The sequence below is a fragment of the Macaca mulatta genome, chromosome X, assembly GCF_049350105.2.
Source record: "Macaca mulatta isolate MMU2019108-1 chromosome X, T2T-MMU8v2.0, whole genome shotgun sequence".
In the NCBI taxonomy this organism is placed as follows: Eukaryota; Metazoa; Chordata; class Mammalia; order Primates; family Cercopithecidae; genus Macaca; species Macaca mulatta.
The window spans coordinates 79,291,756-79,311,972 of record NC_133426.1 but is presented as its reverse complement, the minus strand read 5'-3'; the positions used below and the strand labels follow the sequence as shown (position 1 = coordinate 79,311,972).

Genomic DNA, 20,217 nt, shown 5'->3' with positions numbered 1-20,217 from the left:
CTCCTATTCAACATAATGTTGGAAGTCTGGCTAGGGCAATCAGGCAAGACAAAGAAATAAAGGTATTCCGTTAGAAAAGGAGGAAGTCAAATTGTCTCTGTTTGCAGATGACGTGATTGTATATTTAGAAAACCCCATCATCTCAGCCCAAAACCTCCTTAAGCTGATAAACAACTTCAGCAAAGTCTCAGGATACAAAATCAATGTGCAATAATCACAAGCATTCCTACACTCCAATAATAGACAGAGAGCTAAATCATGAGTGAACTCCCATTCACAATTACTACAAAGAGAATAAAATACCTAGGAATCCAACTTACAAGGGATGTGAAAGACCTTTTCAAGGAGAACTATAAACCACTGCTCAACAACATAAAAGAGGACACAAACAAATGGAAGAACATTCCATGCTCAAGGATAGGAAGAATCAATATCATGAAAATGGCCACACTGCCCAAGGTAATTTATAGATTCAATGCTATCCCCATCACGCTACCACTGATTTTCTTCACAAAATTAGAAAAAAATACATTAAAGTTCATATGGAACCAAAAAAGATCCCGCATAGCCAAGAAAATCCTAAGCAAAAAGAACAAAGCTGGAGGCATGACACTACCTGACTTCAAACTATACTACAAGGTTACAGTAACCAAAACAGCATGGTCCTGGTATCAAAACAGATAAATAAACCAATGGAACAGAACAGAGGCCTCAAAAATAGCATCATACATCTACAGCCATCTAATCTTTTACAAACCTGACAAAAACAAGCAATGGGGAAAGGATAGCCTATTTAATAAATGGGCTGGGAAAACTGGCTAGCCATATGTAGAAAGCTGAAACTGGATGTCTTCCTTACACCTTATACAAAAATTAACTCAAGGTGGATTAAAGACTTAAATGTAAGACCTAGCACCGTAAAAACCCTAGAAGAAAATCCAGGCAATACCATTCAGAACATAGGCATGGGCAAACGTTTCAAGACTAAAACACCAAAAGTAATGGCAACAAAAGCCAAAACTGACAAATGGGATCTAATTTAACTAATGAGTTTCTGCACAGTGAAAGAAACTATCATCAGAGTGAACAGGCAACCTACAGAATGGGAGAAAATCTTTGCAATCTACTCATCTGACAAAGGGCTAATATCCAGAATCTACAAAGAACTTAAACAAATTTACAAGAAAAAAAATCCATCAAAAAGTGGGCAAAGGATATGAACAGACACTTCGCAAAAGAAGACATGCATGCAGCAAACAGACATCTGACAAAATGCTCGTCATCACTGGTCATCAGAGAAATGCAAATCAAAACCACAATGAGATACCATCTCATGCCAGTTAGAATGGCAATGATTAAAAAGTCAGGAAGCAACAGATGCTGGAGAGGATGTGGAGAAATAGGAACGCTTTTACACTGTTGGTGGGAGTTAAATTAGTTCAACCATTGTGGAAGACAGTGTTGCGATTCCTCAAGGATCTAGAACTAGTGATCTTGACCCAGCAATCCCATTACTGGGTATATAGCCAAAAGATTATAAATCATGCTACTATAAATACACATGCACATGTATGTTTATTGTGGCACTATTTGCAATAGCAAACACTTGGAACCAACCCAAATGTCCTTTAATGATAGACTGGATCAGGAAAGTGTGGCACATATAGACCATGGAACACGATGCAGCTATAAAAAAGCATGAGTTCATGTCCTTTACAGGGACATGGATGAAGCTGGAAACCATCATTCTAAGCAAACTATCACAAGGACAGAAAACCAAACACCTCATGTTCTCACTCGTAAGTGGGAGTTGAACATTGAGAACACATGGACACAGGGCAGGGAACATCACATACTGGGGCCTGTCAGGCAGTGGAGGGATTGGGGAGGGATAGCATTAAGAGAAATACCTAATGTAAATGACGAGTTGATGGGTGCAGCAAACCACCATGGCACATGTATACCTATGTAACAAACCTGTACGTTGTGCACATGTACCCCAGAACTTAAAATATAATAAAAAGATATAAATAAATATATAAATAACTAAGGCCAGGCACAGTGGCTCACACAGGTAATCCCAGCACTTTGGGAGGCCAAGGCAGGAGGATCACCTGAGATCAGGAGTTCAAGACCAGACTGGCCAAGATGGCAAAACCCCGTCTCTACTAAAAATATAAAAATTAGCCAGTTGTGGTGGTGGGTGCCTGTAATCCCAGCTACTCCGGAGGCTGAGGCAAGAGAATCCCTTAACCCTGGGAGACGGAGGTTGCAGTGAGCACAGATTGCACCACTGCACTCCCGCTTGGGCAACAGTGAGACTCAGTGAAAAAAAAAAAAAAAGTAAATAAATAAATTAAATTCACCAAAAAAAAGTAGGTTTCCTTTTGCAGACTGCTTCTGGTACTTACAACTTCCTCTCCAAATTCTAGTCTTGTGAGAAAAACAGACTTTGACTTCGCATCAGCAAAATGCTTCGACTGAGGTCATTACAACCTTACAGCAAAACCTAGACCCTCAGGAATGGGAATAAATATTTGTTCTATTCAAAGACACTGCAGCTGCTTTGCAGGAACTATTTGGCTCCACTCAAGGAATTTACCCCTCTAAGTGACAAAAAATGGGCTTACTCATGATGGGCCAAGTGATACTCATACTCCCAATACAGCCTGTATCCCACCTGGATACTACTTAAGTGGACATCAGGCTTACCCTCATCTGCCACTAACTTAGCCTGGAGAATATGGATGAATGATAGAGAATCGAGATATTTAGAACTAGTACCTCTCCATGTTTACATGGGGAAGAAGTCCAGAAACCTTCAAGATGAGGTGGCACAAACTACTTGGGAGAATTCCCAAAAGAGATAACTGACTCTCTCTTTTTGCATACTATGCTGGCTACAATTCACACAGCAGAAATAATACAACTAGAAAAGGTGGTGCAGAATTTTTCTCCGGACCTGGAAGAAGTCACAAATGGAACAATTTCTACTCTGGATGCCCCCCAAAACTACTCTAAATCTGTTAGCTAGAGTTTTCATGGACAATTGCACAGCCCTTGATTTCCTCTTAGCTATCCAAAGGAGAGCTCACATTAGAGTAAATACATCTCGCTGCACCTATGTAAATATTACAGGGCAAGTGGAACCGTTTATGGTAAATTAAAAGAAAATAAACTCATCTGGATCTCTAAGGCAGACCCAGCTGGATTCTGGGACATGCTTTCATTGCCTAGGCTTTATAACCTAATCACCATTGGCTTGGAGATCTGCAGCAAGGGCTAATAATCATTTCATTTCTGTTAATTGCCTGTCTTGCAGTTTCTCAATGTATCATGTCTAGCATCTAAAATGCTACTGTGTAGTTTTGAGAGATCTCCTTGATACTGATTTCTATTTTTATTGTACTGTGGTTCAAGAGTACACTTGGTATGATTTCAATTTCTTTGAGTTTATTGAGACTTGCTTTATGACTGAGCACGTGGTTGATCTTAGAATATATTCTGTGTGCACATGAGAAGAATGTATATTCTGTGGTTGTTGGGTGGAGTGTTTCATAGAGGTCTATTATGTCCAAATAGTCAAGTGTCAAGTTTAAGTCCAGGGTTTCTTGATTAGTTAGTGTTCTGCCTCAGTGATCTGTCTAATGCTGATAGTGGGGTGTTGAAGACTCCCACTACTATTGTGTGGTTGTCTAAGTCTTCTGATAGGCCAAGAAGAACTCATTTTATGAATCTGGGCTCTCCAATATTGGGTGCATATATATTTAAGATAGCTAAGGCTTCCTGTTGGATTGTCATGTAATGCCCTTCATTGTCCTTCTTAATTTCTATTGGTTTAAAGTCTGTTTTATCTGACATAAGAACAGTGACTCATGTTCTTTTTTGTTTTCCATTTGTGTAGTAGATCTTCTTCCACCCTTTTATTTTGAGCCTGTGGGTGTCACTGCATGTGAGATGGGTCTCTTGAAGACAACAGATGGTTGGGTCTTGTCCTTTTATCCAGCCTGCCACTCTGTGTCTTTTCAGTGGGGTGTTTAGCCCATTTACATTCAACGTTAGTATTCTTATACGGGATTTTGATCCTGTCATCATGATGTTTGGTGGTTGGTATGTGGACTTGACTGCATAGTTGCTTTATACTGCCTGTGAGCTATGTGCTTAAGGGTGCTTTTGTGGTAGCAGGTGTCATTATTTTGATTCCATGTTTAGCACTCCCTTAAGAACCTCTTGTAATGCTGACCTAGTGGAAATGTATTCCCTCAGCATTTGCATGTCTGAGAAGGATTTTATTTCTCCTTCACTTATGAAGCTTTGTTTGGCAGCATATGAAATTCTTGGCTGGAACTTCTTTTCAGTAAGGACACTGAAATTAGACCCCCAATCTTTTCTTGCTTGTAAGGTTTCTGTTGATAGGACTGCTGCTAGCCTGATGGGGTTACCTCTGTAACTACACTATAAACCACAGGAACCAAAACAGCTTGATACTGATAAAAATAAAAGACACATAGACCAATGGAACAGAATGGAAAACTCAGAAGTAGAGCTGCACACTTACAACGATCTGATCTTTGACAAGGCTGGCAAACACATGCAATGAGGAAAGGACTCGACTTCCTATTCAATAAATGATGGTGGTATAACTGGCTAGCCACTTGCTGAAAATTGAATCTGGACCCCCTCCCCCACCTTTCACCACATACAAAATTAACTCAAGGTGGATCAAAGATTCAACTATAACACATCAAACTGTAAGAATCCTGGAGGACAACTTAGGAAACACTCTTCTGGACATCAGCCTTGGTAAAGAATTTTTGACTAAGTCTCCAAATTTAATTGCAACAAAAACAAAAATTGACAAGCAGGACCAAATTAAACTAAAGAGCTTCCACACAGCAAAAGAAGCTATCACCAGACTAAACAGACAGCCTACAGAATGAGAGAAGATATTAGCAAACAATGCATGTGACAACAGCCTAATATCCAGACTCTATAGGGAACTTAAACAAATCAACAAGTAAAACACAAATAGCCCCATTTAAAAAGAAAAAGAAAAGAAAAACAGACAAAGGACAAAGGACATAAACAGACACTTCTCAAAGGAAGATGTACAAGCGGCCAACAAACATGAAAACATGCTCAGCATCACTAATCATCTGAGAAATGCGAATCAAAACCACAATGACACATTATCTCACACCAGTCAGAATGGCTATTATTAAAATGTCCAAAAATGATAGATGCTGGCGAGGCTGCAGCAAAAAAGGAACGCCTATATACTGTTGGTAACTGCTGCTTCTTTACCACTTACAGCCCTAGGCATCAGTTATTCTTCCCTCATTCTAGATAAGATTTATTAAGGTACCTAATCATAGGATTGCCTCTGCTCCTTAAAAGCATCTAATGCAAAGTTTGCCCAAATCCTGTAAGTCCTTTCAAATGCCCTCCTGCTGAGTTGTTCCGCAGTTTCCCATGGGGTGCATTCTCCCTTAATACAAAAGCAATAAACCCAACTTTGTTCAACTACAGGCGTGCTCCTGGTGATTGTTGGGTGGTGAGCACTGAGATATTATAAAGATCTGCTTAATTGCCTCCACCGTACCCCATCCCACAGACTGTGACCTTTGCTAGAACAAGGCCTGTGGCTTACTTACTTTTTGTCCCCAGTTCCAGCGGTGAATGGATGTATCATGGATGGCTCCACGGATGGAAGGATGGATTGATGAACAAGAATAAGAGGGACAGAAAGGGGAACACTGAGAAAATGAGGAGGGAGAGAGAAAAAAAGGAGGGAGGGAGAGAAGGAAAAGTAACTCAGGTTGTCCTGCTCTATTCCTTGGCCTGTGCATATGCTCACTTATCTTCACACACTGTCTTATTTCCTATGGGATCCATAGTCACCAGATGTCTGTTAAGGGGACATTTTATTTTGAAGGCAATATAGACTCTTATTACTCCAATTTTCTGCCGTTGCCCTGTTTTCTTCCTACTCTTCCTCCCTTCTTTGTCTCATCCATACTCATAGCTTCTCTTACTACTTTTCATCAGAAGCCTTCCAAGTCTCTTCCTCAAGGGCAGCCTCACCCCCAAATTGTGGTCCTACATTTCTAGTTGTACCACATGGTGGTGCTCAAGAAGAGAGAAACTTGGATATGTTTTTCTGTTACATATTCTGGAAGCTGTAACCACATTCCACTTCTGTCTTCTGCATCTTACTACAGTTCTTTTCTACATCTTACTACAGTTCTTTTCTCATCTTACTACAGTTCTTTTTCACCCAGGTTGAAGTGAAGTGGCACGTTCATAGCTCACTGCAGCCTCAAACTCCTGCGCTTAAGCCACCCTCGTGTCTCAGCCTCCTGGGTAGGTGGGACTGCAGGCACATGTCACCATGCCCAGCTATTTTTTATTTTTAGTAGAGACAGGGTCTTGCTGTGTTGCCCAGGATGGTCTTGAACTCCTGTGCTCAAATGATCCTCGTGCCTCAGCTTCCCAAAGTGCTGATTAGGAGCCTGAGCCACCACACCCAGCCCTGTTACATCATTTAAGCTTGATCTTCACAACAATTATAGTAGAAAGGGCTTATTATCTTTATTTATAAATAAGAAAACAGGCTTAGAAAGGTGAATTCGCTTGCCCAAGGTCACACAGCTAGTAAGTGGAAACACCAGGATTCGAACTGGAAGCTGAGCTGTTACTGTAGAGCTGGAGCTCTTAACTGCTGTGTTGTATTAATCCAGGAAATGAAGAGAATGAGGTCTCTGCCCCCAGGTCTATATGGGGTATGGGGTATGACAATAAGAGAATCATCTAGTGAAAAAATGCTGTGGGGCAATGGTGTCTTTAGGTGAACTAGGTAAAAATAAGGAATGATACCTAGTTCTCTTGTATTGCTACAATTAAGAAAAGGAGCTGGAGTGAACACTGAAAACAAAGTGGGAGGATATAGGGGAGAATTATTTAAAGTGTGAAACAAAAAGCCAGAATGCTTTTAAGAAAAGAGTTGGGCAGAGTCAGACATGGAGAGGAAACAAGAAAATAATAGCCAGAAGTTCCTGCATTTGGGGCAGTATTGAGATTGACAGAGGTATGAGGCTTGGTGGCATCTGCTGGTCTAAAGTTACAAACAGAGGAAACGCTGATTAAAATTGGTCTGTGCTGGTACACCAATGTTCTGGAAGGTGCTTGCAGCCTACTGATTAGAGGCAGGTGGAAGAAGCAGTGACCAATGCTTAGGGTTCAGGAGTAAGCGTCAGTGAAAAATTGTGATAGTGCCCTCTGCAAAAGAAGCAGTCAGTTCCTAGGGCAGTATTTCACCGACACGGAGGCACAAACTCTATCTTGTGTTCCTACTGCCATGCTGTTCCTGATATATCTTATGAAGGTACCATATACATAGATCATTCCGATTTGGAGGATGTCTGGAATCAAGAACAAGAGCATTTGCCAGAGTGCTCCAGTTAAATGTTTGCAAGAGCCAATTTGTCATTTCACGAAGGGAAAAAGGAAGATGTAACCTCAAGGGGATTAGAGAGGTTTTTTACCTGGTTGGGGAGAAGGTATAGAATACTTACGAGAGAATAAATCAAATCAGAAGACAGACCTCGGAGGGGAAGTGTCTGGCTGGATGTGGGAAGGGAGAGCAGAATGTGAGCACATTTTCTGGGACATGTGATAGCTGAGGAGAGGAAATTCTTAGGCATTATAATCCACTGCAGCATGTGGATACAGAGATGGAGAATGAAGCTCTTTTTCATTAAATGAGATACATGAAACAAGAGAAAATAGCCCCTAAACTCCATCCCCAAAAGCGTAAGGCCAGTACTGATGGCCCCAGACAAAACTGTTACTATCCCTTAGAGGTCTTTGCTTCTTGCACAAGAGACCTTATCAGCACCCGTACTGGCAGGGCAGCAACACTGGTATTAGGCTCCCATATTTGTTACAAATAATTGGGTGACTTAGTCCCCAAAAATGGGAGACTAAGTGACTCTGGGGGACAAACAGAATAACGGCAATTTGTGACGGCACAATATTCATACATATCTTCTCTTTCCTTCCTCCCATCTGCCACCACTACTTCATTGCCCTTCGTTTAGAGGGAGGGACTTGTTTGTGTATTAGAGGCAGATTGGCTGCTACAGGGGACATATGGAATGGCAGGCTTATCATCATCTTGCATCCTGATTGTATTTCCAATCATCCTAGTACATGATGATTTACAATTTAAATTCAATCTCTGAAGTCAAACCAACTAGGTTCAAATTTCAGTTTACCACTTACTATCTGTGTCTGTCCTTGAGCAAGTTACTTAAACTCTCTGTAAATGAGAATAATAATAACAGCATTCTCTTCATGGGAATAATATATTAAATAAACTAGTATGCTTAGCACAGGCCTACTCATCAACAGCTCATACTACAACAGAAGGAACTGAAGGGATTAACCCCAGTCTAACTACAGACTGTGTTCTGTATAAAAAGTGTTTAATAAAAGTTAGCTAATATGATGATGATCTAGAGAAATAGACACTTGATACATTCTTAGTTAAAGCCTCTCATAGTACTGATCAACATAAGCATGTAAGGAAACTGCCCCAGATAAGAAAGAGCCATGCAAAGGAATTAGAGGGAACAGTATCTGGTATTTTAACAAGGCTAGGAATAGTGCCTATTCTCAACTATCAAACTGGAAAGTCTCTCAATTCTCTGAGCAACATACAAAGTGCTGAAAAGAGATTTACCTAACTAGAGGAGAGTAATGGGCCCTAGACTAAACACAGCTTTGGTCTCATCTAACAAAGCTTAAAAGCAAGACGCCAAAGTATGAAACTACAAGCAACTTAACTGCATCCTGGAACAAAGCTCACGAAAAATTATGAGAATACAAAAATATTTGGCACTCAACAACGTAAAACTCATCATGTCTTGGCATCCAAGTAAAACCTAGCAAACAAAGAAAGAACCAAGAAAACATGAAATAACAAGGAGAAAAATCAATCAACTGAAAGTAACCCAGAATTGACACAGATGCTTAAATTAGAAGAGAAGAATATTAAAAGTTATAATAGGCCAGGCGCGGTGGCTCAAGCCTGTAATCCCAGCACTTTGGGAGGCCAAGACGGGCGGATCACGAGGTCAGGAAATCGAGACCATCCTGGCTAACACAGTGAAACCCCGTCTCTACTAAAAATACAAAAACGTAGCCGGGCGAGGTGGCAGGCGCCTGTAGTCACAGCTACTCGGGAGGCTGAGGCAGGAGAATGGCGTGAACCCGGGAGGCGGAGCTTGCAGTGAGCTGAGATCCGGCCACTGCACTCCAGCCTGGGTGACAGAGCGAGACTCCGTCTCAAAAAAAAAAAAAAAAAAAAAGTTATAATAACTGTAGTTCATATGCTCAAAAGTCAAGTCAAGACATGGAAGATACAGAAAAAAAATGCAAATCAAACTTCTGGAGATGAACACTACTATATCTATGATGGAAAATGCACTGGATGGGGCCGGGCGCGGTGGCTCAAGCCTGTAATCCCAGCACTTTGGGAGGCCGAGACGGGCGGATCACGAGGTCAGGAGATCGAGACCATCCTGGCTAACACGGTGAAACCCTGTCTCTACTAAAAAAATACAAAAAACTAGCCGGGCAAGGTGGCGGGCGCCTGTAGTCCCAACTACTTGGGAGGCTGAGGCAGGAGAATGGCGTGAACCCGTGAGGCAGAGCTTGCAGTGAGCTGAGATCCGGCCACTGCACTCCAGCCCGGGCGGCAGAGACTCCGTCTCAAAAAAAAAAAAAAAAGAAAGAAAATGCACTGGATGGGATTAACAGTATATTAAACATTGCAGGAAAAAAAGATTAGTGAACTTAAAGACATGGGAATATAAGCTGTACAAAGAAAAAAATGTAAGAAAAATGAACAGAGCAACAGAGAACTACAGGACAATGTCACACAGCCAAATATATGTGCAATTGTTGGCCCTGAAAGAGACAAAATAAAGGAGGGAGGGACAGAAAAAATATACTTGAATAAATAGCAGCTAGAAACTACCCATAATTGCTAAAACCTTTAAGCACACACATCCAAGAAGCTGAACATACACCAGGTACAAGAAACATAGAGAAAGCTACACTAAGGCACATCACAATAACATTTTACAAAACCAGCGGAAATGAAAAAAATCTGAAGAGCAGTCAGGAAAGACAGAGGGGCCACACATTACACACAAAGGGACTGAAATGAGGATGACCACAGATTTGTCATCAGAAAAAAATGCAAGTGAGAAGACACTGGAGCAACATTTTTGAAGTACCAAATGAAAAATACTGCTAACGTAGAATGCTATACCCAGGGAAAATATCTTTCAAAAATGAAGGCCAAAAAGAAGTAAAGGGGAGCAAATTCATGAGGCCAATAGAAAACATAACACAAGATGATAAATTTAAACCTAACCATATCAATAATTACATTGGATATAAATGGTCCCAACATGCCAATTACTAGACAAAAACTACCAGACTGGATAAGAAAGTGAGACTGAACTGTATATTGCCTATAAGAAACCCATTTTAAATATAGACATGTCATAGCTTAAACGTAAAGGTGGGGACAGTATACCATGCTAAGACTAATCATAATAGAGACATAGTTGTTATATTAATATCAGACACAGTAGACTTCAGAACAAAGAATATTACCATTGATAAAGTGGATCATGTCATAATGACAACTCAGTGAATTTATGATGAGTGGATAACAATTCTGTGTTTGTGCACCTAAAAACAGAGCCTCAAGATGCATGAAGCAAAAATGAATAGACCTACACAGAGAAATAGCTGCATCAACAATTCTAGACAAAGATTTCAATGCCCCTTAATATACTGTTGGTAAAACAAGGAGACAGAAACTCAATGACAATATAGAAGACTCGAGCATCACTATTACCAACTTGACCTAATTGTCACATGTAGAACCCTCCACCCCACAACAGAAGACTATGCATTATTTTCAAGTGTATGTGGAACATTTACCAAGAGAGAGTGTATTCTGTGCCATAAAACAAGTCTCAATACATTTTAGACAATTCCAGTAACACGAAGTGTGTTCTTCAACACATAACAATAAAATTAACTTAGAAATTAACATGAGAGATATTCAGAAAATCTACAAATATTAGGGAACCAAATAATGTGCTTTCAATTACCCTATGAATCAAATAAGAAATCATAATGAAAATTAGCAAGTGTTTTGAACTGACTGAAAAGGAAAACACAACGTATCAAAAGTTGTGAGATGCTGGTAAAAAAAAAAAAAAAAAAAAAAGATTCGTTGCAGTAAAAACACCTCTATGAAGAAAGGTCTCAAATCAATGAGCTCAGCAACCATGTTAATAAATGAGAGAAATGGAAATGGAAACTACAATGAGATACCACCATTAACACTTTACATACACATCTATAATTTAAAAACAACTTTTCATGAAGCATATAAGAAGCATTGGTAAGGATGTACAGAAGTTGAAATTCTTGCACATTGCTGACTGGAATGTAAAATGGTGCACCTCTGTGGAAAAGCTTGTCATCCCTCAAAGAGCTCTTTCTGTAATGTATACAAAGATCAAAACTTCACATTGTACCCCATAAATATACACAGCTATTATATCATTTAGAAATAAATTTTAAAAGAGTTAAACATAGGATGCCTTATGACCTGGCAATTCCACTCCTATGGCAATATACCCAAAATAACTGAAAACAGAATGTGAGACAGATAGTTTCATGCCAATGTCCATTGCAACATTATTCACTATAGCCAAGAGTTGGAAACAACCCAAGGGTCCATCAGCAGATGAATGGACAAATGAAATATGGCATGTGTATGCAATGGAATATTATTCAGTTGTGGAAAGAAATGAAGTTCTGATATATGCTACAACATGGATGAACCTGGAAAACATTATTCTAAGGGATATAAGCCAGACACAAAAGGAAAAATACTGGTGATGGTGTCACCATGTTGCCAATGTAATTAATGTCACTGAATTGTACACTTTAAAAGGGTTGGGTCTCTGTTCCAAGATGGTCAAATAGTAACAGATCCAGTCTGCAGCTCCCAGCGTGATTGACGCAAAAGACGGGTGATTTCTGCATTTCCAACTGAGGTACCTGGATCATCTCATTGGGACTAGTTGGACAGAGGGTGTAGCCCGTGGAGAGTGAACTGAAGCAGGGCAGGGAATCACCTCACCCCGGAAGTGCAAGGGGTCAGGGGATTTCCCTTTCCTAGCCAAGGGAAGCCATGACACTTTGTGCCTGGAAAAACAGGACACTCCCACCTAAATACTGTATTATTCCCAAGGTTTTAGCAACCAGCAGACAAGGAGATTCTCTCCCATGCCTGGCTCAGTGGGTCCCACACCCACGGAGTCTTGCTCACTGCTTGCTCACAGCAGTCTGAGATCCACCTGCGAGGCACCAGCCTGGCTGGTGGAGGGGGGTCCACCATTGCTGAGGGTTGAGTAGGTAAACAAAAAGGCTGAGAAGCATGAACTAGACAGAGCTCACTGCAGCTCATCAAAGCCTACATCCTCTATAGACTCCATCTCTCTGGGCAAGGCATAGCTGAATAAAAGGCAGCAGACAACTTCTACAGACTTAAACGTCCCTGTCTGACAGCTCTGAAGAGAGCAGTGGTTCTCCCAGCATGAGCTCTGAGAATGGATGGAGTGCCTCTTCAAGTGGGTCCCTGACCTCAGTGTAGCCTAACTGAAAGACACCTCCCAGTAGGGCCTGATAGACACCTCATATAGGCAGCTGCCCTCTGGGATGAAGCTTCCAGAGGAAGGATCAGGCAGCAATATGTGCTGTTCTGCAATATTTGCTGTTCTGCAGCCTGTGCTGCTGATACCCAGGCAAACAGCATCTGGAGTGGACCTCCAGCAAACTCTAACAGACCTGCAGCTGAGGAGTCTTGACTGTTAGAAGGAAAACTAACAAACAGAAAGGAACAGCATAACATCCACAAAAAGGGCATCTACATCAAAACCCCATCTGTAGGTCACCAACATCAAAGGCAGAAAAAACCACAAAGATGGGGAAAAACCAGAGCAGAGAAGGTGAAAATTCTAAAAACCAAAGTGCCTCTTCTCCTCCAAAGGATTGCAGCTCCTCACCAGCAGCAAAACAAAGCTGGACAGAGAATGACTTTGACAAGTTAACATAAGTAGGTTTGAGAAGGTTAGTAATAAAAAAGTTCTCTGAGCTAAAGCAGCATGTTCCAACCCATTGCAAGGAAGCTAAAAACTTTGATAAAAGGTTTGATGAATGGCTAACTAGAATAAACAGTGTAGAGAAGACCTTAAATGAGCTGATGGAGCTGAAAAGCATGGCATGAGAACTTCGTGACACATGCACAAGCTTCAATAGCAGAATCGATCAAGTGGAAGAAAGGGTATCAGTGGTTGAAGATCAAATTATTGAAATAAAGCAAAAAGACAAGGTTAGAGAAAACAGAATAAAAGGAAATGAACAAAGCCTCCAAGAAATATGGGACTATGTGAAAAGACCAAATCTATATTTGATTGGTGTACTGAAAGTGACGGGGACAATGGAACCAAGTTGGAAACCACTCCTCAGGATATTATGTGGGAAAACTTCCCCAACCTAGCAAGACAGGCCAACATTCAAATTCAAGAAATACAGAGAATATCACAAAGATACTCCTCTAGAAGAGCAATCCCAAGACACATAATTGTCAGATTCACCAAGGTTGAAATGAAGGAAAAAATGTTAAGGGCAACCAGAGAAAAGGTCGAGTTACCCACAAAGGGAAGCCCATCAGACTAACAGCAGCTCTCTCAGCAGAAACCCTACAAGCCAGAAGAGAGTGGGGGCCAATATTCAACATTCTTAAAGAATGCTCAACCCAGAATTTCATATCCAGCCAAACTAGGCTTCATATGTGAAGGAGAAATAAAATCCTTAGAAACAAGCAAATGCTGAGAGATTCTGTCACCTCCCCACCACGCCTGCCTTACAAGAGCTCCAGAAGGAAGCACTAAACATTGAAAGAAACAACCGGTACCAGCCACTGCAAAAACATGCCAAATTGTAAAGACCATGGATGCTAGGAAGAAACTGAATCAACTAACGTGCAAAAGAATCAGCTAACATAAAAATCACGGGATCAAATTCACACACAACAATATTTACCTTAAGTGTAAATGGGCTAAATGCCTCAATTAAGACACACAGACTGGCAAATTGGATAAAGAGTCAAGACCCATCATTGCACTGTATTCAGGAGACCCATCTCACGTGCAGAGACACGCATAGGCTGAAAATAAAGGAATGGAGGCAGATCTACCAACAAATTGGAAAGCAAAAAAAAAAAAAAAGGCAGGGCTTGCAATCCTAGTCTCTGATAAAACTGACTTTAAACCATCAAAGATCAAAAGAGACAAAGAAAGCCATTACAGAATGGTAAAGGGATCAATTCAACAAGAAGAGCTAACTATCCTAAATATATATGTACCAAACACAGGAGCACCTAGATTCATAAAACAAGTCCTTAGAGACCTACAAAGAGACTTAGAATCCCACACAAGAATAATGGGAGACTTTAACACCCCACTGTCAATATTAGACAGATCAACAAGAGAGAAGGTTAACAAGGATATCCAGGACTTGAACTCACCTCTGCACCAAGCAGACCTAATAGGCATCTACAGAACTCTCCACACCAAATCAACAGAATATACATTCTTCTCAGTTCCACATCGCACTTACTCTAAAATTGACCACATAATTGGAAGTAAAGCACTCCTCAGCAAATGTAAAAGAACAGAAATCACAACAAACTCTCTCTCAGACCACCCATGGTGCAATCAAATTAGAACTCAAGATTAATAAACTCACTCAAAACCACATAACTATATGGAAACTGAACAACCTGCTCCTAAATGACTACTGGGTACATAACAAAATGAAGGCAGAAATAAAGATGTTCTTTGAAACCAATGAGGACAAGGATACAACATACCAGAATCTCTGGGACACATTTAAAGCAGTGTGTAGAGGGAAATTTATGGCACTAAATGCCCACAAGAGAAAGCAGGAAAGATCTAAAATTGACACCCTAACATCACAATTAAAAGAACTAGAGAAGCAAGAGCAAACACATTCAAAAGCTAGCAGAGGCAAGAAATAAGTAGATCAGAGCAGACACAAAAAACCCTTCAAAGAAATCAATGAAACCAGGAGCTGGATTTTTGAAAAGATCAAAAAAATAGACCACTAGCAAGACTAATAAAGAAGAAAAGAGAGAAGAATCAAAGTACCTCTGGCCGAATTCTACCAGAGGTACCAGGAGGAGCTGGTACCATTCCTTCTGAAACTATTCCAATCAATAGAAAAAGAGGAATCCTCCCTACCTCATTTTATGAGGCCAACAACACCCTGATACTAAAGCCTGGAAGAGACACTACAAAAAAAGAGAATTTTAGACCAATATCCCTAACAAACATTGATGCAAAAATCGTCAATAATATACTGGCAAACCGAATCCAGCAGCACATCAAAAAGCTTATTCACCATGATCAAGTGGGCTTCATCCCTGGGATACAAGGCTGGTTCAACATACACAAATCAATAAAGGTAATCTAGCATATAAACAGAACCAAAGATAAAAACCACATGATTATCTCAATAGATGCAGAAAGGGCCTTTGACAAAATTCGACAGCCCTTCATGATAAAAACTCTCAATAAATTCGGTATTGATGGAACATATCTCAAAATAATAAGAGCTATTTATGACAAACCCACAGCCAGTATCATACTGAATGGGCAAAAACTGGAAGCATTCCCTTTGAAAACTGGCACAAGACAGGGATGTCCTCTCTCACCACTCTTATTCAACATAGTGTTGGAAGTTGTGGCCAGGGCAATCAGGCATGAGAAAGAAATAAAGGGTATTCAGTTAGGAAAAGAGGAAGTCAAATTGTCTCTGTTTGCAGATGACATGATTGTATATTTCGAAAACCCCATCATCTCAGCCCAAAATCCCCTTAAGCTGATAAGCAACTTCAGCAAAGTCTCAGGATACAAAATCAATGTGCAAAAGTCACTAGTATTCTTCTACACCAATAACAGACAAACAGAGAGCCAAATCATGAGTGAACTCCCATCCACAATTGCTTCAAAGAGAATAAAATACCTAGGAATCCAACTTACAAGGGATGTGAAGGACCTCTTCAAGGAGAACTACAAACCACTGCTCAAGGAAATCAGAGAGGACGCAAACAAGTGGAAGAACATTCCATGCTCATGGATAGGAAGAATCAATATCATGAAAATGGCCATACTGCCCAAGGTAATTTATAGATTCAATGCCATCCCCATCAAGCTACCAATGACTTTCTTCACAGAATTGGAAAAAACTACTTCAAAGTTCCTATGGAACCAGAAAAGAGCCCGCATTGCCAAGACAATCCTAAGCCAAAAGAACAAAGCTGGAGGCATGATGCTACCTGATTTCAAACTATACTACATGGCTACAGTAACCAAAACAGCATGGTCCTGGTACCAAAACAGAGATATAAACCAATGGAACAGAACAGAACCCTCAGAAATAATACCACACATCTACAACCATCTGATCTTTGACAAATCTGACAAAAAGAAGCAATGGGGGAATGATTTGCTATTTAATAAATGGTGCTGGGAAAACTGGCTAGCCATAAGTAGAAAGCTGAAACTGGATATCTTCCTTACACCTTATACAAAAATTAATTCAAGATGGATTAGAGACTTAAATGTTAGACCTAAAACCACAAAAACCCTAGAAGAAAACACAGGCAATACCATTCAGAACATAGGCATGGGCAAGGACTTCATGTCTAAAACACCAAAAGCAATGGCAACAAAAGCCAAAATTGACAAATGGGATCTAATTAAACTAAAGAGCTTCTGCACAGCAAAAGAAACTACCATCAGAGTGAACAGGCAACCTACAGAATGGGAGAAAATTTTTGCAATCTACTCATCTGACAAAGGACTAATATCCAGAACCTACAAAGAACTCAAACAAATTTACAAGAAAAAACAAACAACCCTATGAAAAAGTGGGCAAAGGATATGAACAGACACTTCTCAAAAGAAGACATTTATGCAGCCAACAGACACATGAAAAAATGCTCGTCATTACTGGCCATCAGAGAAATGCAAATCAAAACCACAATGAGATACCATCTCACACCAGTTAGAATGGCGATCATTAAAAAGTCAGGAAACAACAGATGCTGGAGAGGATGTGGAGAAACAGGAACAATTTTACACTGTTGGTGGGAATGTAAACTAGTTCAACCATTGTGGAAGATCATGTTGCAATTCCTTAAGGATCTAGAACTAGAAATTCCATTTGACCCAGTCATCCTGTTACTGGGAATATACCCAAAGGATTATAAATCATGCTGCTATAAAGACACATGCACAAGTATATTTATTGCAGCACTATTCACAATAGTAAAGACTTGGAATCAACCCAAATGTCCATCAATGACAGACAGGATTAAGAAAATGTGGTACATATACACCATGGAATACTATGCAGCCATAAAAAAGGAGGAGTTCATGTCTTTTGTAGGGACATAGATGCAGCTGGAAGCCATCATTCTCAGTGAACTATCGCAAGAACAGAAAACCAAACACCACATGTTGTCACTCATAGGTGGGAATTTAACAATGAGAACACTTGGACACAGGAAGGGGAACATCACACACCGGGGCCTGTTGTGGGGTTGGGGGAGCGGGGAGGGATAGCATTAAGAGATATACCTAATGTAAATGACGAGTTAATGGGTGCAGCACACCAACATGGCACATGTATACATATGTAACAAGCCTGCACCTTGTGCACATGTACCCTAGAACATAAAGTACAATAAAAAAGAAAAAACATAAGTGGGAGTTAAACAATGGGCATACATGTAGAGAAAGATGAAAACAATAGACACTGGGGGCTCCAAAAAGGGGTTATGGAGGAAGTGGGGCAGGGGTTGAAAAACTACCAGTTGTGCAGTATGTTCACAATATGAGTGATGGGTTCAAGAGAAACCCAAACCTCAGCATTATGCAATATATCCATGTAACAAACGTGCACATGTACCCCTTGAACTTAAAATAAGAGTTGGAAAGAAAAAAAAAATTTTTTTTTTTTAATGTGTAAAAGGCTTTATTTGCAGGGGAGCAGGAATTTAATCAAAGAGGCCAAATCCCATGTCATCGTCTGACTCTTCAGACTCCTCCTTCTTCTCATCTTTCTTCTCCTCTGCTGCAGCAGGCGCGGAACTAGCAGCAGGCGCTGCAGAGCCTGGGGCAGCGGAGACGGCCACAGCCCCACCAGCAGGTACACTGGCAAGCTTGCCAATACCCTGGGCAATGACGTCTTCAATGTTTTTTCCATTCAGCTCACTAATAACCTTGTTGAGTCGGTCGTCGTCCGCCTCGATGCCCACACTGTCCAAGATCTTCTTGATGTCCTTGGCGCTGGGGGAGGAGTTACCCCCGAGGGCAGCCAGCAGGTAGGAGGCGACGTAGCGCATCGCGGCGGCGGCGGAGAGGCCTCACGCGTGCGACCTCGGCGGTGTCAGGGAGGAAAAGAAAAAGAAAAAATTTTTTAAAGATATATAATAATTGTGTGCTTTACTCTGTCTATGGGTGAGGAGTCATGCAGGATTTTGATAAAAGAAATGCTGTATTAGCTGATGTTTTAGTATAATATGATGTCATATTTTATCGCTCTGGCTGCTGTGTTGAAGACAGGCTTTGGGGAAAGAAACAAGCATGGAATCAGGAAACCCACTTAAGAGGATTTTGCAGTAATGTAAGTGAGAGATGACATTGGTTCAAACCAAGCTGATATCAGCAGAGGTCATGAAAAATGGTAGCCTTCTGGATATATTTTGAGGTTAGAACCAGTCGGACTTCCTAAGAGTTTGCAAATGGGTAGGAAAGAAAGAGAGGGGTTAAGAACGACTCCAAGGATTTTGGCTTTAATTACTGAAGAATAGAGTTTCCATCAACTTAGATGGGAACACTGTGGACAGAGTCGTTTTGCAGGGGATAGATCAGGAATTTAATTTTGACCACACTAAATTTGAGATGTCGGGCTCGATGGCTCACACCTGTAATCCCAGCAGTTTGAGATGTCTATTTGACATTCAAGAAAAGATGAGTAGGAAGTTGAATATATAAACCTGGAGTTCAAGGGATATGTCTGTCCTGGAGTAATGCATTTGGGAGTCATTGTCATATGGATGGTATCTAAATCCTGAGACTGAATGAGAGCACCAAGCAAATGATTGTTCTAGTTAGAGTAGAAAAAGGTAATTCAAGGAGTGAGCCCTGGGGCATTTCAATATCAGTAGGTTGGGAAGGAGAGAAGGGATCAGCACAGAATAAGAAAGAGCAACTGATGTGGTATAAAAGGAAAACCAGGAATGTTTGGTATTCTGAAAGCTGAGTGAAGAAAAATCAAAGAGGGAGCAATTAAGTGAGTCAAATGCTGCCAATAGGTCAAATAAGATACGAAAGGGGAACTGACCACTAGCTTAGCAAATTGTTAAAAATGGGTGAAGGGAGATCTTTCAGACAGAGGTGATAGCATAATTGTGAGAGAATGCACAGTGATTTTCAGCAACTGCAAATAATTGAAAACAGATAAAGCATAAGGATATAGCAGGGACAGGAAAGGAAAGCAGCTGGATGGATACTCACAGCCTGGATCACAATGTCATACTAGACATTTTGGATTTACCCTAAAGGCTATGAGAATCCACAGGAAAATTTTATGTTGGGGAGTAACCGGGCCAGATTTGCATTTAAAAGATCAATTAGGCAGTGGTATGAAAAATGAGGAACAAATATGAAGGCAAAGAGGCTAGTTTAGAGGCTGTTAACAGTTGTCTAGGGAGAAACTCAGCCAGTGACCATGGGGATCAAGATGGGAAGGTGACTCAGATAAATATTTAAGAAATACAATCTATAGGACTTAATGACAATTTTGACATGTAGGAAGGCGCTGTTAGAGAGACGAAGGAGTTACAAATTACTCAGGTTCTGGTTTGGGTAAGTGGGTAGGGAGTGGTGCCATTCACCCAGGAACTCTTGAGAAAGAGCAAGATTGCCAGAAAAAAAAAAATCACACACTCACAAAGCGCAGAAAGCA

At 40.6% G+C, this 20,217-nt stretch overlaps 1 pseudogene; it reads right to left on the bottom strand.

Moving 5' to 3' along the window:
* Positions 1-18,195: 18,195 nt before the first annotated feature.
* Positions 18,196-18,644, bottom strand: LOC700019 (ribosomal protein, large, P2-like; annotated as a pseudogene).
* Between the last annotated feature and the right edge of the window lie 1,573 nt (positions 18,645-20,217).